The following is a 20,695-nucleotide window of genomic DNA, read 5'->3' as shown; positions in this document are numbered from 1 at the left end:
GAGCTGGCACCGCGGCGGGGCGCCACCGAGTAGCAGGTGAGGTGCGCGGCTTAGGTGCACAACCTTGAGTCCGGCGGTGCGTTGCAAGTGTACCCGGGACCGCGAAGGTCGGGCGGGCAAGCACCGATAGTGTAACAAAAAAAAAAAAAAAAAAAAAAGCAAAAGAGTCTTTAGTCAGCGTTGCAGTTTGCACCTGCTTTGGCGTGGCGTGGAGCGAGGATCCGCTCTCGTTAACGGATCCTGCCAGAAAAGAAAAAGGCCACGTGGTTGGCAAGTTTCTTGGAACAAAGAGTTCGAGCAGGCTGGGCCACTTGCAGGTCGTGCAACAGAGTTTTGGAAGAGGCGGGAGAGCAGGAAGAGGAGCAAGAGAGTGAGCGAGGGTCTCCTCGCCCTTTTTAAAGTCTCTGGGCGGGGCTCCAGTGGGTGGTGGCACACCCTTCTGCTCGCTCGGGCAGACTTTAAGAAAAAATTATTAAAGAGATTAATAATTTGGCATTAAATTTGGTCAGTCTGGCAAATCAGTTTTCCCACACAACCCGTTTAACACACATCGTAATTAATGCATCATAAACTAACTTATGAGGTAACTTCTACTTGTCTAATCTGACTGAACTGAGAGATATTGATTATCTTTCATTCTTTATGGAGTACAAATGAAATAGGATGTTCATACACACAAAGATATAACATAAATCATTCGTAGTTCAGTTGTCTGTCAAGAATTATCATGGTATAAATGTGTAAAATGCGGTTACATATGTGAATTGTCACTAAGGATAGTTCCAAGTTTCACCACTTGGAGGTGTTGTTGCTCCATCTAGACGTTCCAGGAAGGGCGAGACGCCAGAACATCCTTTTGTGATTGATAAGAAGTCATGAACATTCCTTTGATCGGTCATTTGTGTATTCCAAACCATTGGAGCCATTTGTTCGGGCTCCGAGAAGACTGCTTGAATACACTCCTTCGGCAGACGCATAAATTCCTTTGTCACCTGGTCAGCGGCTTCAAAAGAGTTTTGTTGGTGGCTGGGTGACCACCTGTGGAGCTGACCAGGCTTGGATCCTGTCTGGGCAGTGGAATATTCATGCACTGCAGAGAATTTGCTTTAGGAGAAGCAAACTTAAAAAAAAAATTAGAGGGTAGAGTGGAACTTAGGCAATAGTTGTTACAGACCCCCCTTCGTCAAGCGGGATGAATCTTCAGGATGTCCAGGTTGACGGGTCCAGATGATGCGTGGCCAGGGTCCAGGCCACGGTCAGACGGCCGGAGTCCCACTCACGCTCTGCTGCAACACTCAAGACATACCACTGGTGCAACTTTTCTCTAACCCCTGCCTGGTTATGTGTATGCAGGGTATGTCTGTGTGTTTTCAAGGTGTCTCTATGTGTATTCAGTTAACAGTGTGTGTCTAACTTGGTGCTGTGTCAGCTGACTGAGGGACTCGGGTCCCAAAACAGGCGCGGGCCTGGGAAAGACGCAAGACGCGAAATTCCAAACAAAAGAAATGGAAGAAAACTTTCCTAAGGCTATAAGGCTAGTATCATATAATGAGTAACTAGGGGAACGAACAGCAAATTAAAGAAGAGAGAGAGAACGAAGAAGAGGCTTTCGCCTTCTAAAACTCAAAAACCCGGGACTATACTCAGGCCATAGCTCTCTTATAAAGATGGGGAGGTTGTCTCAGGCACCTGCGTGTCGGTGCAAATCTCCACCCCTGGGGGTGTTCGTCAAAAAGTCTTAGGTCGGTTAGCGCGACACTATCGTTGCTAGGTACTTAGCTATCACATCTTCCTATAGCGTAATTAAACACCCAAAAAGTCGTGCGCTATCCAAGAATAACTGAAGGAAAAGGGGAAAAAAAAGGGAGGAGGGGAGAAAAAGAAATGAAAGAAAACAAAAATCAGAGTATCCTCGGCAGTCACGCTAGACTAAGGGAAGGAAGGCAAAGGGGCTTAGTTAGATTAGCTAGACTCACTAACGCTTTAAAAAGAGTACTCTGACCTGCTTTTGAAGGCCTTAAGTATGGGGGAGCTTTTTATAGTTAGCAAAAACTGATTTCACGCAGCATACCATTCATAAGTATTATAACACCTTGAGTGTAAATAATCTTTTGAATTTGAGTTGCAAATCGTTTTGTAGTTGTCTAGTCTAATTCTGCATAATGCTAACGGTGTTAAATGGTTCAGGTCCTATTTGGAGGAAAGGAGTTACTTTGTGACCATTGGAAATTTTGAATCTGATCGAAAGGCCATGACATGTGGGGTCCCTCAAGGGTCAGTCCTGGACCCCTGTTGTTCAGTCTGTATATGTTACCTTTGGGTCAAATGCTTCAGAACACCGATGTTGACTATCATAGTTATGCAGATGACACACAACTGTATTTATCGATGTCCCCAAATGACAGCAGTTCTATTAACGCATTGTGTCATTCTCTAGAGCAAGTTAACAACTGGATGAACCAAAATTTCCTTCAGCTGAACGAAAACAAAACGGAGCTCATTGTTTTCGGCAATAAAGAAGAGAGGATTGCTGTTAAAAAACAGCTTGAGTCACTGTCTTTAGAAACTAAAGACCAAGTTCGAAATCTTGGGGTACTAATAGACTCAGATCTGACCTTCAGCAATCATATTAAATTTATCACTAAAACAGCCTTTTACCAGCTGAAAAACATATCCAGACTGAAGGACTGCATGCTTCAAGCAGACCAAGAGAAGCTTATCCATGCTTTTATCTCCAGCAGACTAGATTACTGTAAAGGTCTTCTGACTGGACTCTCTCAAAAGAACATGAGACAATTGCAGCTCATTCAGAACGCTGCAGCTCGAGTTCTGACCAAAACAAAAAGATCAGAACATATTACTCCAGTACTTAAGGATTTACACTGGCTCCCTGTCAGCTGTAGAATCGATTTTAAAGTTCTGCTACTCGTCTATAAATCACTAAATGGTTTGGGTCCTGAATATATCCAAGAAATGCTGATTGAGTACAAGCCCAGCAGGGCTCTGAGATCTACAGACTTGGGCCAACTAGTGGAACCCAGAGTTCGAAGCAAACATGGTGAAGCTGCATTTAGCTATTATGCTGCACACAGATGGAATAGGCTACCAACAGAAGTGAAGTCAGCCCCGAGTGTAAATGCTTTCAAATCCAGGTTATAAACTTTGCTTTTTTCTTATACCTTTGATTAGGGACTTTTAAACAGCTTTAATTAAGTGTTTTTTTAATTATTATTTTTATTTTTATTTTTATCATTATCATTTAAACTTCCTTATGTTAAATTTTTTAAAGTTTGTTGAATATTGTTTTAAGATTGTTAGTTTGTAACCTATTTTCATTTATTTTTCTTCCTCTGAATGTTAACTACTGTTTCTTGATGCTTATGTGTTGTCTTTCCTCGTGTAAAGCACATTGAGTTGCCTTGTGTATGAAACGTGCTATACAAATAAACTTGCCTTGCCTTGCCTTGCCTTGCCTTACAGCTAGGACCGTATCCTTAAGTGTTGCACCAAGCGTCTGCAAATAAGTAGAAAAACACAGTATGCTGACTTCTCGCAATCATTCGTAAGCAATCCTGGTTATTCAATCAAGGCAATTTTCGCTGCAAGTCCGGGTTCAACCGTTTCTGGCCAACTCACCACAGCAGTCATGCACAACATCAGGGTCGTCATCATATCACACCATCCTCGAGCAACCAACAAAGACAAGCGGATTAGCGTCGCTCAGTATGGTATCACTTAGGGGTTCGGTAGGTGCAGCGGGGTGTTGACCCCCCTTTTGCACGTCTGATACTTTTAAACATCGTAGTCAGCGAGGTCGGTCGCCGGAGTTTGGCGCATCTGTCGAGGGTGTCGGTGGGGTCGCTGACTCGGAGTCAGCTGGTGACCCCCCTTTGTCAGTTTCGCGCGTATGCTGGTCCTGAGATTCGCTCGGTCGCGTTCCCAGACATTCAAAACCGCAGTGACTTTTGATCTGATTTCGGTGGACCCACCTCAGTTGGTCCCCCTGACGTTCTTTATTCATCCTAATTTGATAGGCGACGGGTGACAGTTTGTCGACGATTTCGTATGGTCCTGACCACCGGGGAAGAAATTTCCGGGCGATGCCCCTCTGGGCACGCGGAGTATTAGCATTTGGTTGCGCGAACAAGTAGTACCATACTCGATCACCTATTTCGAACTCGGTTCGTGAGGCTTTCCTATCGTAGTAGGTTTTCTGACCTTCTGCACTTTGCTTAAGCCGTTGTTGAGCGAATGCAAACGTGGCCCGGAGGTGGGCTTGCAAGTCCTCCACGTACTGGGAGGCCGTGTATGCCGTGGCTAGGTTTATTTCTCCTGGCTGGTACATCAGGTGCAGGGGGAGCGTCATTCGCCGTCCGGTCATCATTTCAAAGGGGGCCACCCCTGTGGATTCGTGAGGGGTGGCTCGAATCGCCATGAGGATCAGTGGGAGTCGGGTGTCCCAGTCCCGATGGTTGGAAACAACAAACTTTTTCAGCAAATTTACCACGGTGCGATTAGTCCGCTCCACCTGTCCTGATGACTGCGGGTGATGGCTAATATGCAACTGGGCCTTGATTCCGAGCATTTGCCAAAGTTGTTGCATTACCTCGGCTGTGAAGTGGGTTCCCCTGTCTGAGTTAACCCGTGAGGGCAACCCAAAGCGGGAGAACACGTGGTTCATCAGCAGGCATGCAGTGGTGTGTGCGGTGTCGTTTGGAGCAGGCAGGCATTCTACCCACTTGATGAACGCGCAGACTACTGTAAGAAAGTATTTGTTCCCTCTCAGAGATCTGACCAGTGGTCCCACCCAATCAATTTGCAGATCAGACCATGGGAAGTTGACTCCTTTCTGTTGGAGTGGTGCTCGGTGACTTGGGTTTGCTGGCTGAAACTGGCAGCAACCCAGGCATCCTTTGATGTAGGTTGCTACATCATTATGCATGCGCGGCCAGTATGCCACCTCTTGTAGTGCGGTGACAGTGGCCTTGAATCCGCGGTGGCCTGCATAAGGCGCGTCGTGGGCGTATGTTAGCAAGACCCCCCTTTGGCTCCATGGAACCACCAACCGCAGGGCAGTTGGAGACCCGGAGTCATAAACCAGAAGGCCCTTAACGAGACGCAGCCTTTGCAGCACGGAGAGCAAGTTTCTGAAGTCGCTGTCGTCACTCAACGCGTCAGGCGACACGGGGTTGGCGACAGGATCAGAAAGGTGCTGAATTATTTGAAAAGCGCGGGGTCGCCGGCTTGTTGGGCGACCAAGTCGGAGGTTCGGACGGGGGGTACGCACGCCACGGGCCCCGTAGGGGTTTGTGTGGGGGCGTCGCGAGACTCAGCGCCGGCCGCAGCGCGGCGGCGCGTGAGAACGTGGACCTCCAGGGTGGGCTGGGTGGGCAGCCAAGCTGTATCAAATGTCCAAGGAGTCCCGTTGAGGGCCCCTTGTTTGGCTAACGTGTCCGTTAGGTCGTTAAAATGTTTGTCAGGTCCTGGGACTTTTGAGTGTCCCCGGACCTTTTTCCAATAGACATGCATATCATTGGAGGAAACCAAATGGTCGCATGTCAAGATGAGGTCGCGGTGTTTAACGGGTTTCTTCGCTGACGTAAGGAAACCATTTCGACGCCACACCGGTAGATGACAGGTGAAGGCGAGGCGGGCATAGTTTGAGTCAGTGCAGATAACCAGCACCGTGACACCGTGTTCAACTGCCAATTTGAGTGTAATCAGGATGCCAGCGATTTCCGCATATTGAGAAGAGTGGGGGCCCAATTGGAATTGCAGTGGTTTGCACGGTGTGTCATTGACCCAAGCGATGCCCACCCCAGCCTGCAGCTGGGTTTGGTGGTGGTAAGAGCAGCCATCCACGTAAGCTGTAGGCATGTCTTTGCAGACATGTTCCTCAAAATAGCGGTGACGCGTGAATTCCGGCATCGGTGCCACGGCGACGTCTGTCGGCGGGGTCGGGGAAGTTGACACACAGTTCTGGCAAATTGCTAGATCGGTACCCAGTGGTAACTTTGCGTTTTTCGTGTACCGGACTCGAACATCGTAACTTTGTAACGCCATAAGCCAGCCGGCAATGCGCGCGTTCGTTACAACGCCGTCTCGAATGCGTTGGTTGTTAAGAAAAGTAACCGGATGATGGTTAGTATCAATCGTTACTTTTTGGCATCCAATGTAGTTTGAGAAATGTTTGATTGCCCATACTGTGGAAAGCAGGGCTTTTTCGCAGTCGGAGTATTTCAACTCGGGGCCGTTCAACGTTTTACTGGCGTACGCCACGACGCGTTTATCCTGGTCGTACATTTGGTATAGACCCGCACTCAAACAATGGTCGGAGAATCCTGCTTCCAAGAAAAATTCCTTGTTGCTATCGGGGTACGCGAGACAGGGGGCGGAGCCCAGCTTTTGTTTCAGCATATTCATCGCGTTGTTTTGTTCGTCACCCCAATCGAAGGGCGTGTCTTTCTTCAGCAGGTTAGTAAGAGGGCGTGCTATGTCAGCAAAGTGTTCAATGAACTGGCGCGAATAGTTGCACACGCCAAGGAAGCTGCGCAATTTTGACACATCGGTGGGGGTTTTGATGTCAAGAAGGCCTTGAATACGGCTGGATTGTGGTTCAATCCCGTTCGGCCCAACCAAGATCCCCACGTAGTTGACCTTCGTGCGACACCACTGACCTTTCAGGAGGGACAGTTTGGCGCCTGCAGAAGACAGCTGTCCAAGAACGTGGTCGATTTCCATCAAGTGGTCATCCAAAGAGGAGCTCCTCATCATAATGTCATCGACATAAATGAGGTTGCCCCTGGCGGCGGCGTCAGGGCACGCCTTGTTGAGGAAGATGTTGAATTCGGCTGGCGAGTTGGCGTAGCCGAATGGACACCGGTTGAAAGTGTACTGTTTGTTGCCAAAGGTGAATGCCAACTTGTATTGATCCCTGGGGTCTACTGGGATCGTCCAGAACCCCGAAGCCACATCGATGGTGGTGAAGAATTTGGCATCTCGAACCTTGGGAATTTCCTGTTCAAGTTGTGTCATGGGCCATCGCGAAAGAGGAACCTGTTGGTTCAGTTTGCGATAGTCAATGGTTGGTCTCCATGTGCCGTTTGGCTTCAAGACTGGCCACAATGGAGCCGAATAGGTGCTGTTACAGGGGCGAATGATGCCCTTTTCCAGCATGGCGTCGATAGTCTTCTGTACTGGTTCGTAAGAAGCTTTCGGAATCTTGTACTGGCGCACGAAAGTTGGAGGAGCGCCGGGCTGGGTCGGGATGCGGACCACATGTAGTGCCGTCAACCCGCAATCCAAGGAGTCCTTGGCAAAAGAGGGTGTGTATTTCATTAACACGGTGCGCAAACGTTCGCGGTCCTGTTCGGACCGGAGCGCGTCGGCGCGGTGCAGAACTTCTTGGAGGTGCGCCTCGAACTCTGGGTACGGTTGAAGGTCCCCATTTGGAGTCGTGGTTGGTTGAGGTGTCTCTGGGTTTCCAGAGGGAATGCTAGAGGGCGTTGGAGGCAACGCGCTCAAGGCATAAATCACCAGTTGTTGGTCTGTCCCCAGGTCCACTCGGACGATGTCTTCATCGTTGGTGGGACCGGCAGGGTTGACCGTAACAAGCTGAGATGGCCTGGTGAGTCTTCGGCCACCGGTGTCTTCAGTCAAGAACAAGTCAGATGGAATGTGTCCAACCACAGGCACCGTTAGAGTGAAGTCGTGGAAGTCGGAACGGATGAGCAGGCCCAGACGGGTCGCTTTTGGTATGCGAACGTTGTACGAAAGGGGATCTTGTGAACCAAGATCAGAGTGGTGAGGGAGGCGTCCACGATGGGCGTGGCCTCCAAGAGTAACGACAGGTTCATGAATTCCGATGAAGGTTGAAAGAAAGCGGAGTTAGCATTCAAGACCTGGTTAGCTCGCGCCACCAAGCGGACCGGAATGTTGATCGTGGTCGCCGGAGCGATCACTTCATCCTCGTTTAAGACTTCGCAAGCATCTGGGATGGTCTGTCCGGACTTCATGTTTGGAAGACTGGGAACACAAGCTAGAGGTTCCGAGTTGGTGAGGGACCAAAGCACGTTGTTGATGGTGTCCACATGGACGGCAAGACGAACAAGCAAATCTGCACCCACAAAAAGGGTGTGAGGCGCGTCCGGGACAACCAAGAAGTAGTGGGTCAGTGAGTGCTGCTTCCACTGAAGGTTTAAGGCGCACACGCCCACTGCAGTTATTGTAAGAGGAGGTTCCGTGTTCAACGGAAACCGGCAAGACTTGGAGACGAAAAGAATGTTCGGGTCGAGATCTCGCAAGTTGTCAGCGAATGCTGCAGAAATGGCTGATTTGTCAGCCCACAAGGCGAGGACAGCGTCAAGAACAGGTGCACCTTGCACGTGGGCACCTCCGATGATGCGTGGGGCGTACCCTGCATCAGGCGGTGGTGGGTCAAGGTCACAAAGGAAGGTATCATGGCTTCTCAGCCGGTCCTTTGTCGGGGACGAGAGGGGTCCTGCCTTGGACTGTGTCGTGTCCCAGCTCCCTGTGGGGGCGTCTGCTTCCCCGTGGGGTGGCTGCGCCCGAGTCACAGTGCAGAGCTGAGCCTGGTCAGGGCCCGAAGGAAATGTCGGCAGGGCCTGCCGCACCTGGGCCCAAATCTGGAGTCTCTGGTAGTCTATGATGGGTTGGAAGCGGAACAACAGGTCTTGACCAATAAGAAGGGGGACTGACTCAATGGGTCCCACATAGACTGGATGGATGAATTCCATGGGGCCAATAGACCAGTGTACCATCGCGACAGATTCCAGCTTTGTGTTAGTAGGTGAGAAGGCGCTAACGGTGAGTGGGCACCGCCGTAGGCGGAGCGGTCGACTGTTAGCTTGTGACGCGGCGCGGAGTCGTTCGAACACCGTGTTGGACATCACCGTGATGTCTGCGGCGGGATCTACAAGGGCTTCGTAGGTTAGAGCTCGCTCCAGGGTGACGCTCAGATAGAATTTACGAGCTATCCCCCTGGTGGTGAGATCACCTAAAAGCTGTTGGAACGGTCTCACGTCATCGGTTGATCGCGATACATGCGGGTCTGCTGTATTTGGATCAGCCTGCAGTACCAATATTGTTGAGTCAGAAGGCAGTTTAGTAGGCGTCTGAGTGTCGGCTACTGGAGGCCCCTCTGGTGACCTCTGCTGGTGGGTCACTTCAGTGGGCGTCCGGCCGTCGGTTAGTCATAAAGGCGGGTCTTTTGACGAGTCTTTTGACAATTTCAGGAGTGCCTTCAATATGCCGTTGGCAACTGCGTTGTGGTCAGTCTCGGAGTCGACTTGGCGGTTCCGGGACTCGCGGCAGGAATCGGTTGCTGGCGCGCGTTCGACTTTATCACGTTTTGGATCATAGCGCGAATCGGGCTTACCTTTAGCAAATTTGGAGCGCCGGCGGTCGTCAGCTTGCTTTTCTCCGTCCGATTTCTCGTCACGCGAGTAGTCGGTTTTGGAGCGCGGTTTCCGGTTTCGCGGGGCGCGGGACTGTTTTGACTTTTTGGATTTAGTCTGGTCTTCCCTCGGAGCAAAGGAGCAAGCTCCCTCCAGCTCTGAAGGAGGACCCACGTCCACTTTATAAATTCCTGCGTCGCCTGCCTTGGGGCCGGATAATTTTAGCTTTGCATAGCCCCTAGCTGCTAAGTCACGTAGCTGCGAGCTATTCAGTGTCTCAGGACACAAAGCCAGTCCCAAGTAGTGGTTAAGGTTTTGTTGGAGGTTTCGGACAAACAACGTTTTAAAACCAGGATCTTCCTCCATGTTGGGCTCGTTACGAGTCCCAAAATAGGCATCGCGAAGACGACTATAGAAAGCCTGAGGAGCCTCCTGCTTTCCCTGTTTGACGAACATGGCGACTTCCATGCCCGACAACCCAGGTGAACCGTCAAACTCGCGTGAGATGGCTTTGTGCAGTGCCAAGGGGTCAGACAACACATCAGCTGGCTGCCGTTCCAGCAGTCTGTTGACTGCTCGGCTGGACGTCATTTTGATCAAGTACAACTTATCTTCCACGGTTGCCATTGGGAACCTCTGGAGATGATAGTTGATGTCTTTCAAGTACTCTGTTGTGTTGTGGGACCCCCCTGGTTTCGGTTCGAATTTGGCTATATTTCGAGCCAGCTTGTCCAAATCTTTCCAGGCCACGTCCATTTGTTCCTCCAACTTTTTACTAGTGTGTAGCGATAATTGGGTCGTCTTTTGGACGAATTAATAATCTGGACGTTACAGAGGTAAATTGTATTTACCTCGATAACCTCTGGGGCACCACGTTGTTTTTGCTTTGGGTTAGCAGGAGCAAACAACGACCAAAATCCTTTCATCAGTCATTGATAATCTAAAGTCGCCACACTCGATATTCAGTGGTTCGTTGTACTAACAAAAGAATAATAATCCACTCGGAAACACAGATGACTTAGGCGAAATAAAGTTCATAAACATGCATTTATTCACGATTGCTACACTACAGAATCAAAACACTGCCTATCTAACTATTCTACCGTCAGAAGAAAAGAAACAAAATAAAGCGAATGAAAATAAGGAAGGAATGCAAATGAATGAGGAAACAAGGGAAAAGAGAAATTTGACCTGCCAGATCTGTGATATGTTTCAAACGTAAATTGCACGCAGTGGATACGCCGAGCTAGGAATCAAGCGCACTTACGAGAATGGGAGTTGCGTCGAACGAGCAGAAAGGTCTTCAAAAAAAAGGGGGAAAAATAGTCAATGTTCGTTGAAAAAGGCAAGAAAATAAAAAAAAGGGGGTTATTCCACAGGTGAGCAAGGGAGCCACTTAGGGGCCTGACGTAGTTGCGCTGGCTCGTCCCTTGATTGGTTGGCGATTCGGCGAGGTTGGTACTCGGCGAGATTGGTTCTGCCGGACAGCTGCCCGATTCCAGGTGTTGCAACTCGGTCCGGAAGGCCAGCCGTTGGAGGTGAGCTGGCACCGCGGCGGGGCGCCACCGAGTAGCAGGTGAGGTGCGCGGCTTAGGTGCACAACCTTGAGTCCGGCGGTGCGTTGCAAGTGTACCCGGGACCGCGAAGGTCGGGCGGGCAAGCACCGATAGTGTAACAAAAAAAAAAAAAAAAAAAAAAGCAAAAGAGTCTTTAGTCAGCGTTGCAGTTTGCACCTGCTTTGGCGTGGCGTGGAGCGAGGATCCGCTCTCGTTAACGGATCCTGCCAGAAAAGAAAAAGGCCACGTGGTTGGCAAGTTTCTTGGAACAAAGAGTTCGAGCAGGCTGGGCCACTTGCAGGTCGTGCAACAGAGTTTTGGAAGAGGCGGGAGAGCAGGAAGAGGAGCAAGAGAGTGAGCGAGGGTCTCCTCGCCCTTTTTAAAGTCTCTGGGCGGGGCTCCAGTGGGTGGTGGCACACCCTTCTGCTCGCTCGGGCAGACTTTAAGAAAAAATTATTAAAGAGATTAATAATTTGGCATTAAATTTGGTCAGTCTGGCAAATCAGTTTTCCCACACAACCCGTTTAACACACATCGTAATTAATGCATCATAAACTAACTTATGAGGTAACTTCTACTTGTCTAATCTGACTGAACTGAGAGATATTGATTATCTTTCATTCTTTATGGAGTACAAATGAAATAGGATGTTCATACACACAAAGATATAACATAAATCATTCGTAGTTCAGTTGTCTGTCAAGAATTATCATGGTATAAATGTGTAAAATGCGGTTACATATGTGAATTGTCACTAAGGATAGTTCCAAGTTTCACCACTTGGAGGTGTTGTTGCTCCATCTAGACGTTCCAGGAAGGGCGAGACGCCAGAACATCCTTTTGTGATTGATAAGAAGTCATGAACATTCCTTTGATCGGTCATTTGTGTATTCCAAACCATTGGAGCCATTTGTTCGGGCTCCGAGAAGACTGCTTGAATACACTCCTTCGGCAGACGCATAAATTCCTTTGTCACCTGGTCAGCGGCTTCAAAAGAGTTTTGTTGGTGGCTGGGTGACCACCTGTGGAGCTGACCAGGCTTGGATCCTGTCTGGGCAGTGGAATATTCATGCACTGCAGAGAATTTGCTTTAGGAGAAGCAAACTTAAAAAAAAAATTAGAGGGTAGAGTGGAACTTAGGCAATAGTTGTTACAGACCCCCCTTCGTCAAGCGGGATGAATCTTCAGGATGTCCAGGTTGACGGGTCCAGATGATGCGTGGCCAGGGTCCAGGCCACGGTCAGACGGCCGGAGTCCCACTCACGCTCTGCTGCAACACTCAAGACATACCACTGGTGCAACTTTTCTCTAACCCCTGCCTGGTTATGTGTATGCAGGGTATGTCTGTGTGTTTTCAAGGTGTCTCTATGTGTATTCAGTTAACAGTGTGTGTCTAACTTGGTGCTGTGTCAGCTGACTGAGGGACTCGGGTCCCAAAACAGGCGCGGGCCTGGGAAAGACGCAAGACGCGAAATTCCAAACAAAAGAAATGGAAGAAAACTTTCCTAAGGCTATAAGGCTAGTATCATATAATGAGTAACTAGGGGAACGAACAGCAAATTAAAGAAGAGAGAGAGAACGAAGAAGAGGCTTTCGCCTTCTAAAACTCAAAAACCCGGGACTATACTCATGCCATAGCTCTCTTATAAAGATGGGGAGGTTGTCTCAGGCACCTGCGTGTCGGTGCAAATCTCCACCCCTGGGGGTGTTCGTCAAAAAGTCTTAGGTCGGTTAGCGCGACACTATCGTTGCTAGGTACTTAGCTATCACATCTTCCTATAGCGTAATTAAACACCCAAAAAGTCGTGCGCTATCCAAGAATAACTGAAGGAAAAGGGGAAAAAAAAGGGAGGAGGGGAGAAAAAGAAATGAAAGAAAACAAAAATCAGAGTATCCTCGGCAGTCACGCTAGACTAAGGGAAGGAAGGCAAAGGGGCTTAGTTAGATTAGCTAGACTCACTAACGCTTTAAAAAGAGTACTCTGACCTGCTTTTGAAGGCCTTAAGTATGGGGGAGCTTTTTATAGTTAGCAAAAACTGATTTCACGCAGCATACCATTCATAAGTATTATAACACCTTGAGTGTAAATAATCTTTTGAATTTGAGTTGCAAATCGTTTTGTAGTTGTCTAGTCTAATTCTGCATAATGCTATTGGTGTTAAATGGTTCAGGTCCTATTTGGAGGAAAGGAGTTACTTTGTGACCATTGGAAATTTTGAATCTGATCGAAAGGCCATGACATGTGGGGTCCCTCAAGGGTCAGTCCTTGGACCCCTGTTGTTCAGTCTGTATATGTTACCTTTGGGTCAAATGCTTCAGAACACCGATGTTGACTATCATAGTTATGCAGATGACACACAACTGTATTTATCGATGTCCCCAAATGACAGCAGTTCTATTAACGCATTGTGTCATTCTCTAGAGCAAGTTAACAACTGGATGAACCAAAATTTCCTTCAGCTGAACGAAAACAAAACGGAGCTCATTGTTTTCGGCAATAAAGAAGAGAGGATTGCTGTTAAAAAACAGCTTGAGTCACTGTCTTTAGAAACTAAAGACCAAGTTCGAAATCTTGGGGTACTAATAGACTCAGATCTGACCTTCAGCAATCATATTAAATTTATCACTAAAACAGCCTTTTACCAGCTGAAAAACATATCCAGACTGAAGGACTGCATGCTTCAAGCAGACCAAGAGAAGCTTATCCATGCTTTTATCTCCAGCAGACTAGATTACTGTAAAGGTCTTCTGACTGGACTCTCTCAAAAGAACATGAGACAATTGCAGCTCATTCAGAACGCTGCAGCTCGAGTTCTGACCAAAACAAAAAGATCAGAACATATTACTCCAGTACTTAAGGATTTACACTGGCTCCCTGTCAGCTGTAGAATCGATTTTAAAGTTCTGCTACTCGTCTATAAATCACTAAATGGTTTGGGTCCTGAATATATCCAAGAAATGCTGATTGAGTACAAGCCCAGCAGGGCTCTGAGATCTACAGACTTGGGCCAACTAGTGGAACCCAGAGTTCGAAGCAAACATGGTGAAGCTGCATTTAGCTATTATGCTGCACACAGATGGAATAGGCTACCAACAGAAGTGAAGTCAGCCCCGAGTGTAAATGCTTTCAAATCCAGGTTAAAAACTTTGCTTTTTTCTTATACCTTTGATTAGGGACTTTTAAACAGCTTTAATTAAGTGTTTTTTTAATTATTATTTTTATTTTTATTTTTATCATTATCATTTAAACTTCCTTATGTTAAATTTTTTAAAGTTTGTTGAATAATGTTTTAAGATTGTTAGTTTGTAACCTATTTTCATTTATTTTTCTTCCTCTGAATGTTAACTACTGTTTCTTGATGCTTATGTGTTGTCTTTCCTCGTGTAAAGCACATTGAGTTGCCTTGTGTATGAAACGTGCTATACAAATAAACTTGCCTTGCCTTGCCTTGCCTTGCCTTACAGCTAGGACCGTATCCTTAAGTGTTGCACCAAGCGTCTGCAAATAAGTAGAAAAACACAGTATGCTGACTTCTCGCAATCATTCGTAAGCAATCCTGGTTATTCAATCAAGGCAATTTTCGCTGCAAGTCCGGGTTCAACCGTTTCTGGCCAACTCACCACAGCAGTCATGCACAACATCAGGGTCGTCATCATATCACACCATCCTCGAGCAACCAACAAAGACAAGCGGATTAGCGTCGCTCAGTATGGTATCACTTAGGGGTTCGGTAGGTGCAGCGGGGTGTTGACCCCCCTTTTGCACGTCTGATACTTTTAAACATCGTAGTCAGCGAGGTCGGTCGCCGGAGTTTGGCGCATCTGTCGAGGGTGTCGGTGGGGTCGCTGACTCGGAGTCAGCTGGTGACCCCCCTTTGTCAGTTTCGCGCGTATGCTGGTCCTGAGATTCGCTCGGTCGCGTTCCCAGACATTCAAAACCGCAGTGACTTTTGATCTGATTTCGGTGGACCCACCTCAGTTGGTCCCCCTGACGTCCTTTATTCATCCTAATTTGATAGGCGACGGGTGACAGTTTGTCGACGATTTCGTATGGTCCTGACCACCGGGGAAGAAATTTCCGGGCGATGCCCCTCTGGGCACGCGGAGTATTAGCATTTGGTTGCGCGAACAAGTAGTACCATACTCGATCACCTATTTCGAACTCGGTTCGTGAGGCTTTCCTATCGTAGTAGGTTTTCTGACCTTCTGCACTTTGCTTAAGCCGTTGTTGAGCGAATGCAAACGTGGCCCGGAGGTGGGCTTGCAAGTCCTCCACGTACTGGGAGGCCGTGTATGCCGTGGCTAGGTTTATTTCTCCTGGCTGGTACATCAGGTGCAGGGGGAGCGTCATTCGCCGTCCGGTCATCATTTCAAAGGGGGCCACCCCTGTGGATTCGTGAGGGGTGGCTCGAATCGCCATGAGGATCAGTGGGAGTCGGGTGTCCCAGTCCCGATGGTTGGAAACAACAAACTTTTTCAGCAAATTTACCACGGTGCGATTAGTCCGCTCCACCTGTCCTGATGACTGCGGGTGATGGCTAATATGCAACTGGGCCTTGATTCCGAGCATTTGCCAAAGTTGTTGCATTACCTCGGCTGTGAAGTGGGTTCCCCTGTCTGAGTTAACCCGTGAGGGCAACCCAAAGCGGGAGAACACGTGGTTCATCAGCAGGCATGCAGTGGTGTGTGCGGTGTCGTTTGGAGCAGGCAGGCATTCTACCCACTTGATGAACGCGCAGACTACTGTAAGAAAGTATTTGTTCCCTCTCAGAGATCTGACCAGTGGTCCCACCCAATCAATTTGCAGATCAGACCATGGGAAGTTGACTCCTTTCTGTTGGAGTGGTGCTCGGTGACTTGGGTTTGCTGGCTGAAACTGGCAGCAACCCAGGCATCCTTTGATGTAGGTTGCTACATCATTATGCATGCGCGGCCAGTATGCCACCTCTTGTAGTGCGGTGACAGTGGCCTTGAATCCGCGGTGGCCTGCATAAGGCGCGTCGTGGGCGTATGTTAGCAAGACCCCCCTTTGGCTCCATGGAACCACCAACCGCAGGGCAGTTGGAGACCCGGAGTCATAAACCAGAAGGCCCTTAACGAGACGCAGCCTTTGCAGCACGGAGAGCAAGTCTCTGAAGTCGCTGTCGTCACTCAACGCGTCAGGCGACACGGGGTTGGCGACAGGATCAGAAAGGTGCTGAATTATTTGAAAAGCGCGGGGTCGCCGGCTTGTTGGGCGACCAAGTCGGAGGTTCGGACGGGGGGTACGCACGCCACGGGCCCCGTAGGGGTTTGTGTGGGGGCGTCGCGAGACTCAGCGCCGGCCGCAGCGCGGCGGCGCGTGAGAACGTGGACCTCCAGGGTGGGCTGGGTGGGCAGCCAAGCTGTATCAAATGTCCAAGGAGTCCCGTTGAGGGCCCCTTGTTTGGCTAACGTGTCCGTTAGGTCGTTAAAATGTTTGTCAGGTCCTGGGACTTTTGAGTGTCCCCGGACCTTTTTCCAATAGACATGCATATCATTGGAGGAAACCAAATGGTCGCATGTCAAGATTAGGTCGCGGTGTTTAACGGGTTTCTTCGCTGACGTAAGGAAACCATTTCGACGCCACACCGGTAGATGACAGGTGAAGGCGAGGCGGGCATAGTTTGAGTCAGTGCAGATAACCAGCACCGTGACACCGTGTTCAACTGCCAATTTGAGTGTAATCAGGATGCCAGCGATTTCCGCATATTGAGAAGAGTGGGGGCCCAATTGGAATTGCAGTGGTTTGCACGGTGTGTCATTGACCCAAGCGATGCCCACCCCAGCCTGCAGCTGGGTTTGGTGGTGGTAAGAGCAGCCATCCACGTAAGCTGTAGGCATGTCTTTGCAGACATGTTCCTCAAAATAGCGGTGACGCGTGAATTCCGGCATCGGTGCCACGGCGACGTCTGTCGGCGGGGTCGGGGAAGTTGACACACAGTTCTGGCAAATTGCTAGATCGGTACCCAGTGGTAACTTTGCGTTTTTCGTGTACCGAACTCGAACATCGTAACTTTGTAACGCCATAAGCCAGCCGGCAATGCGCGCGTTCGTTACAACGCCGTCTCGAATGCGTTGGTTGTTAAGAAAAGTAACCGGATGATGGTTAGTATCAATCGTTACTTTTTGGCATCCAATGTAGTTTGAGAAATGTTTGATTGCCCATACTGTGGAAAGCAGGGCTTTTTCGCAGTCGGAGTATTTCAACTCGGGGCCGTTCAACGTTTTACTGGCGTACGCCACGACGCGTTTATCCTGGTCGTACATTTGGTATAGACCCGCACTCAAACAATGGTCGGAGAATCCTGCTTCCAAGAAAAATTCCTTGTTGCTATCGGGGTACGCGAGACAGGGGGCGGAGCCCAGCTTTTGTTTCAGCATATTCATCGCGTTGTTTTGTTCGTCACCCCAATCGAAGGGCGTGTCTTTCTTCAGCAGGTTAGTAAGAGGGCGTGCTATGTCAGCAAAGTGTTCAATGAACTGGCGCGAATAGTTGCACACGCCAAGGAAGCTGCGCAATTTTGACACATCGGTGGGGGTTTTGATGTCAAGAAGGCCTTGAATACGGCTGGATTGTGGTTCAATCCCGTTCGGCCCAACCAAGATCCCCACGTAGTTGACCTTCGTGCGACACCACTGACCTTTCAGGAGGGACAGTTTGGCGCCTGCAGAAGACAGCTGTCCAAGAACGTGGTCGATTTCCATCAAGTGGTCATCCAAAGAGGAGCTCCTCATCATAATGTCATCGACATAAATGAGGTTGCCCCTGGCGGCGGCGTCAGGGCACGCCTTGTTGAGGAAGATGTTGAATTCGGCTGGCGAGTTGGCGTAGCCGAATGGACACCGGTTGAAAGTGTACTGTTTGTTGCCAAAGGTGAATGCCAACTTGTATTGATCCCTGGGGTCTACTGGGATCGTCCAGAACCCCGAAGCCACATCGATGGTGGTGAAGAATTTGGCATCTCGAACCTTGGGAATTTCCTGTTCAAGTTGTGTCATGGGCCATCGCGAAAGAGGAACCTGTTGGTTCAGTTTGCGATAGTCAATGGTTGGTCTCCATGTGCCGTTTGGCTTCAAGACTGGCCACAATGGAGCCGAATAGGTGCTGTTACAGGGGCGAATGATGCCCTTTTCCAGCATGGCGTCGATAGTCTTCTGTACTGGTTCGTAAGAAGCTTTCGGAATCTTGTACTGGCGCACGAAAGTTGGAGGAGCGCCGGGCTGGGTCGGGATGCGGACCACATGTAGTGCCGTCAACCCGCAATCCAAGGAGTCCTTGGCAAAAGAGGGTGTGTATTTCATTAACACGGTGCGCAAACGTTCGCGGTCCTGTTCGGACCGGAGCGCGTCGGCGCGGTGCAGAACTTCTTGGAGGTGCGCCTCGAACTCTGGGTACGGTTGAAGGTCCCCATTTGGAGTCGTGGTTGGTTGAGGTGTCTCTGGGTTTCCAGAGGGAATGCTAGAGGGCGTTGGAGGCAACGCGCTCAAGGCATAAATCACCAGTTGTTGGTCTGTCCCCAGGTCCACTCGGACGATGTCTTCATCGTTGGTGGGACCGGCAGGGTTGACCGTAACAAGCTGAGATGGCCTGGTGAGTCTTCGGCCACCGGTGTCTTCAGTCAAGAACAAGTCAGATGGAATGTGTCCAACCACAGGCACCGTTAGAGTGAAGTCGTGGAAGTCGGAACGGATGAGCAGGCCCAGACGGGTCGCTTTTGGTATGCGAACGTTGTACGAAAGGGGATCTTGTGAACCAAGATCAGAGTGGTGAGGGAGGCGTCCACGATGGGCGTGGCCTCCAAGAGTAATGACAGGTTCATGAATTCCGATGAAGGTTGAAAGAAAGCGGAGTTAGCATTCAAGACCTGGTTAGCTCGCGCCACCAAGCGGACCGGAATGTTGATCGTGGTCGCCGGAGCGATCACTTCATCCTCGTTTAAGACTTCGCAAGCATCTGGGATGGTCTGTCCGGACTTCATGTTTGGAAGACTGGGAACACAAGCTAGAGGTTCCGAGTTGGTGAGGGACCAAAGCACGTTGTTGATGGTGTCCACATGGACGGCAAGACGAACAAGCAAATCTGCACCCACAAAAAGGGTGTGAGGCGCGTCCGGGACAACCAAGAAGTAGTGGGTCAGTGAGTGCTGCTTCCACTGAAGGTTTAAGGCGCACACGCCCACTGCAGTTATTGTAAGAGGAGGTTCCGTGTTCAACGGAAACCGGCAAGACTTGGAGACGAAAAGAATGTTCGGGTCGAGATCTCGCAAGTTGTCAGCGAATGCTGCAGAAATGGCTGATTTGTCAGCCCACAAGGCGAGGACAGCGTCAAGAACAGGTGCACCTTGCACGTGGGCACCTCCGATGATGCGTGGGGCGTACCCTGCATCAGGCGGTGGTGGGTCAAGGTCACAAAGGAAGGTGTCATGGCTTCTCAGCCGGTCCTTTGTCGGGGACGAGAGGGGTCCTGCCTTGGACTGTGTCGTGTCCCAGCTCCCTGTGGGGGCGTCTGCTTCCCCGTGGGGTGGCTGCGCCCGAGTCACAGTGCAGAGCTGAGCCTGGTCAGGGCCCGAAGGAAATGTCGGCAGGGCCTGCCGCACCTGGGCCCAAATCTGGAGTCTCTGGTAGTCTATGATGGGTTGGAAGCGGAACAACAGGTCTTGACCAATAAGAAGGGGGACTGACTCAATGGGTCCCACATAGACTGGATGGATGAATTCCATGGGGCCAATAGACCAGTGTACCATCGCGACAGATTCCAGCTTTGTGTTAGTAGGTGAGAAGGCGCTAACGGTGAGTGGGCACCGCCGTAGGCGGAGCGGTCGACTGTTAGCTTGTGACGCGGCGCGGAGTCGTTCGAACACCGTGTTGGACATCACCGTGATGTCTGCGGCGGGATCTACAAGGGCTTCGTAGGTTAGAGCTCGCTCCAGGGTGACGCTCAGATAGAATTTACGAGCTATCCCCCTGGTGGTGAGATCACCTAAAAGCTGTTGGAACGGTCTCACGTCATCGGTTGATCGCGATACATGCGGGTCTGCTGTATTTGGATCAGCCTGCAGTACCAATATTGTTGAGTCAGAAGGCAGTTTAGTAGGCGTCTGAGTGTCGGCTACTGGAGGCCCCTCTGGTGACCTCTGCTGGTGGGTCACTTCAGTGGGCGTCCGGCCGTCGGTTAGTCATAAAGGCGGGTCTTTTGACGAGTCTTTTGACAATTTCAGGAGTGCCTTCAATATGCCGTTGGCAACTGCGTTGTGGTCAGTCTCGGAGTCGACTTGGCGGTTCCGGGACTCGCGGCAGGAATCGGTTGCTGGCGCGCGTTCGACTTTATCACGTTTTGGATCATAGCGCGAATCGGGCTTACCTTTAGCAAATTTGGAGCGCCGGCGGTCGTCAGCTTGCTTTTCTCCGTCCGATTTCTCGTCACGCGAGTAGTCGGTTTTGGAGCGCGGTTTCCGGTTTCGCGGGGCGCGGGACTGTTTTGACTTTTTGGATTTAGTCTGGTCTTCCCTCGGAGCAAAGGAGCAAGCTCCCTCCAGCTCTGAAGGAGGACCCACGTCCACTTTATAAATTCCTGCGTCGCCTGCCTTGGGGCCGGATAATTTTAGCTTTGCATAGCCCCTAGCTGCTAAGTCACGTAGCTGCGAGCTATTCAGTGTCTCAGGACACAAAGCCAGTCCCAAGTAGTGGTTAAGGTTTTGTTGG

Source organism: Festucalex cinctus, chromosome 10 (assembly GCF_051991245.1).
Source record: "Festucalex cinctus isolate MCC-2025b chromosome 10, RoL_Fcin_1.0, whole genome shotgun sequence".
NCBI lineage: Eukaryota > Metazoa > Chordata > Actinopteri > Syngnathiformes > Syngnathidae > Festucalex > Festucalex cinctus.
Note: the sequence above shows the minus strand (reverse complement) of the source record.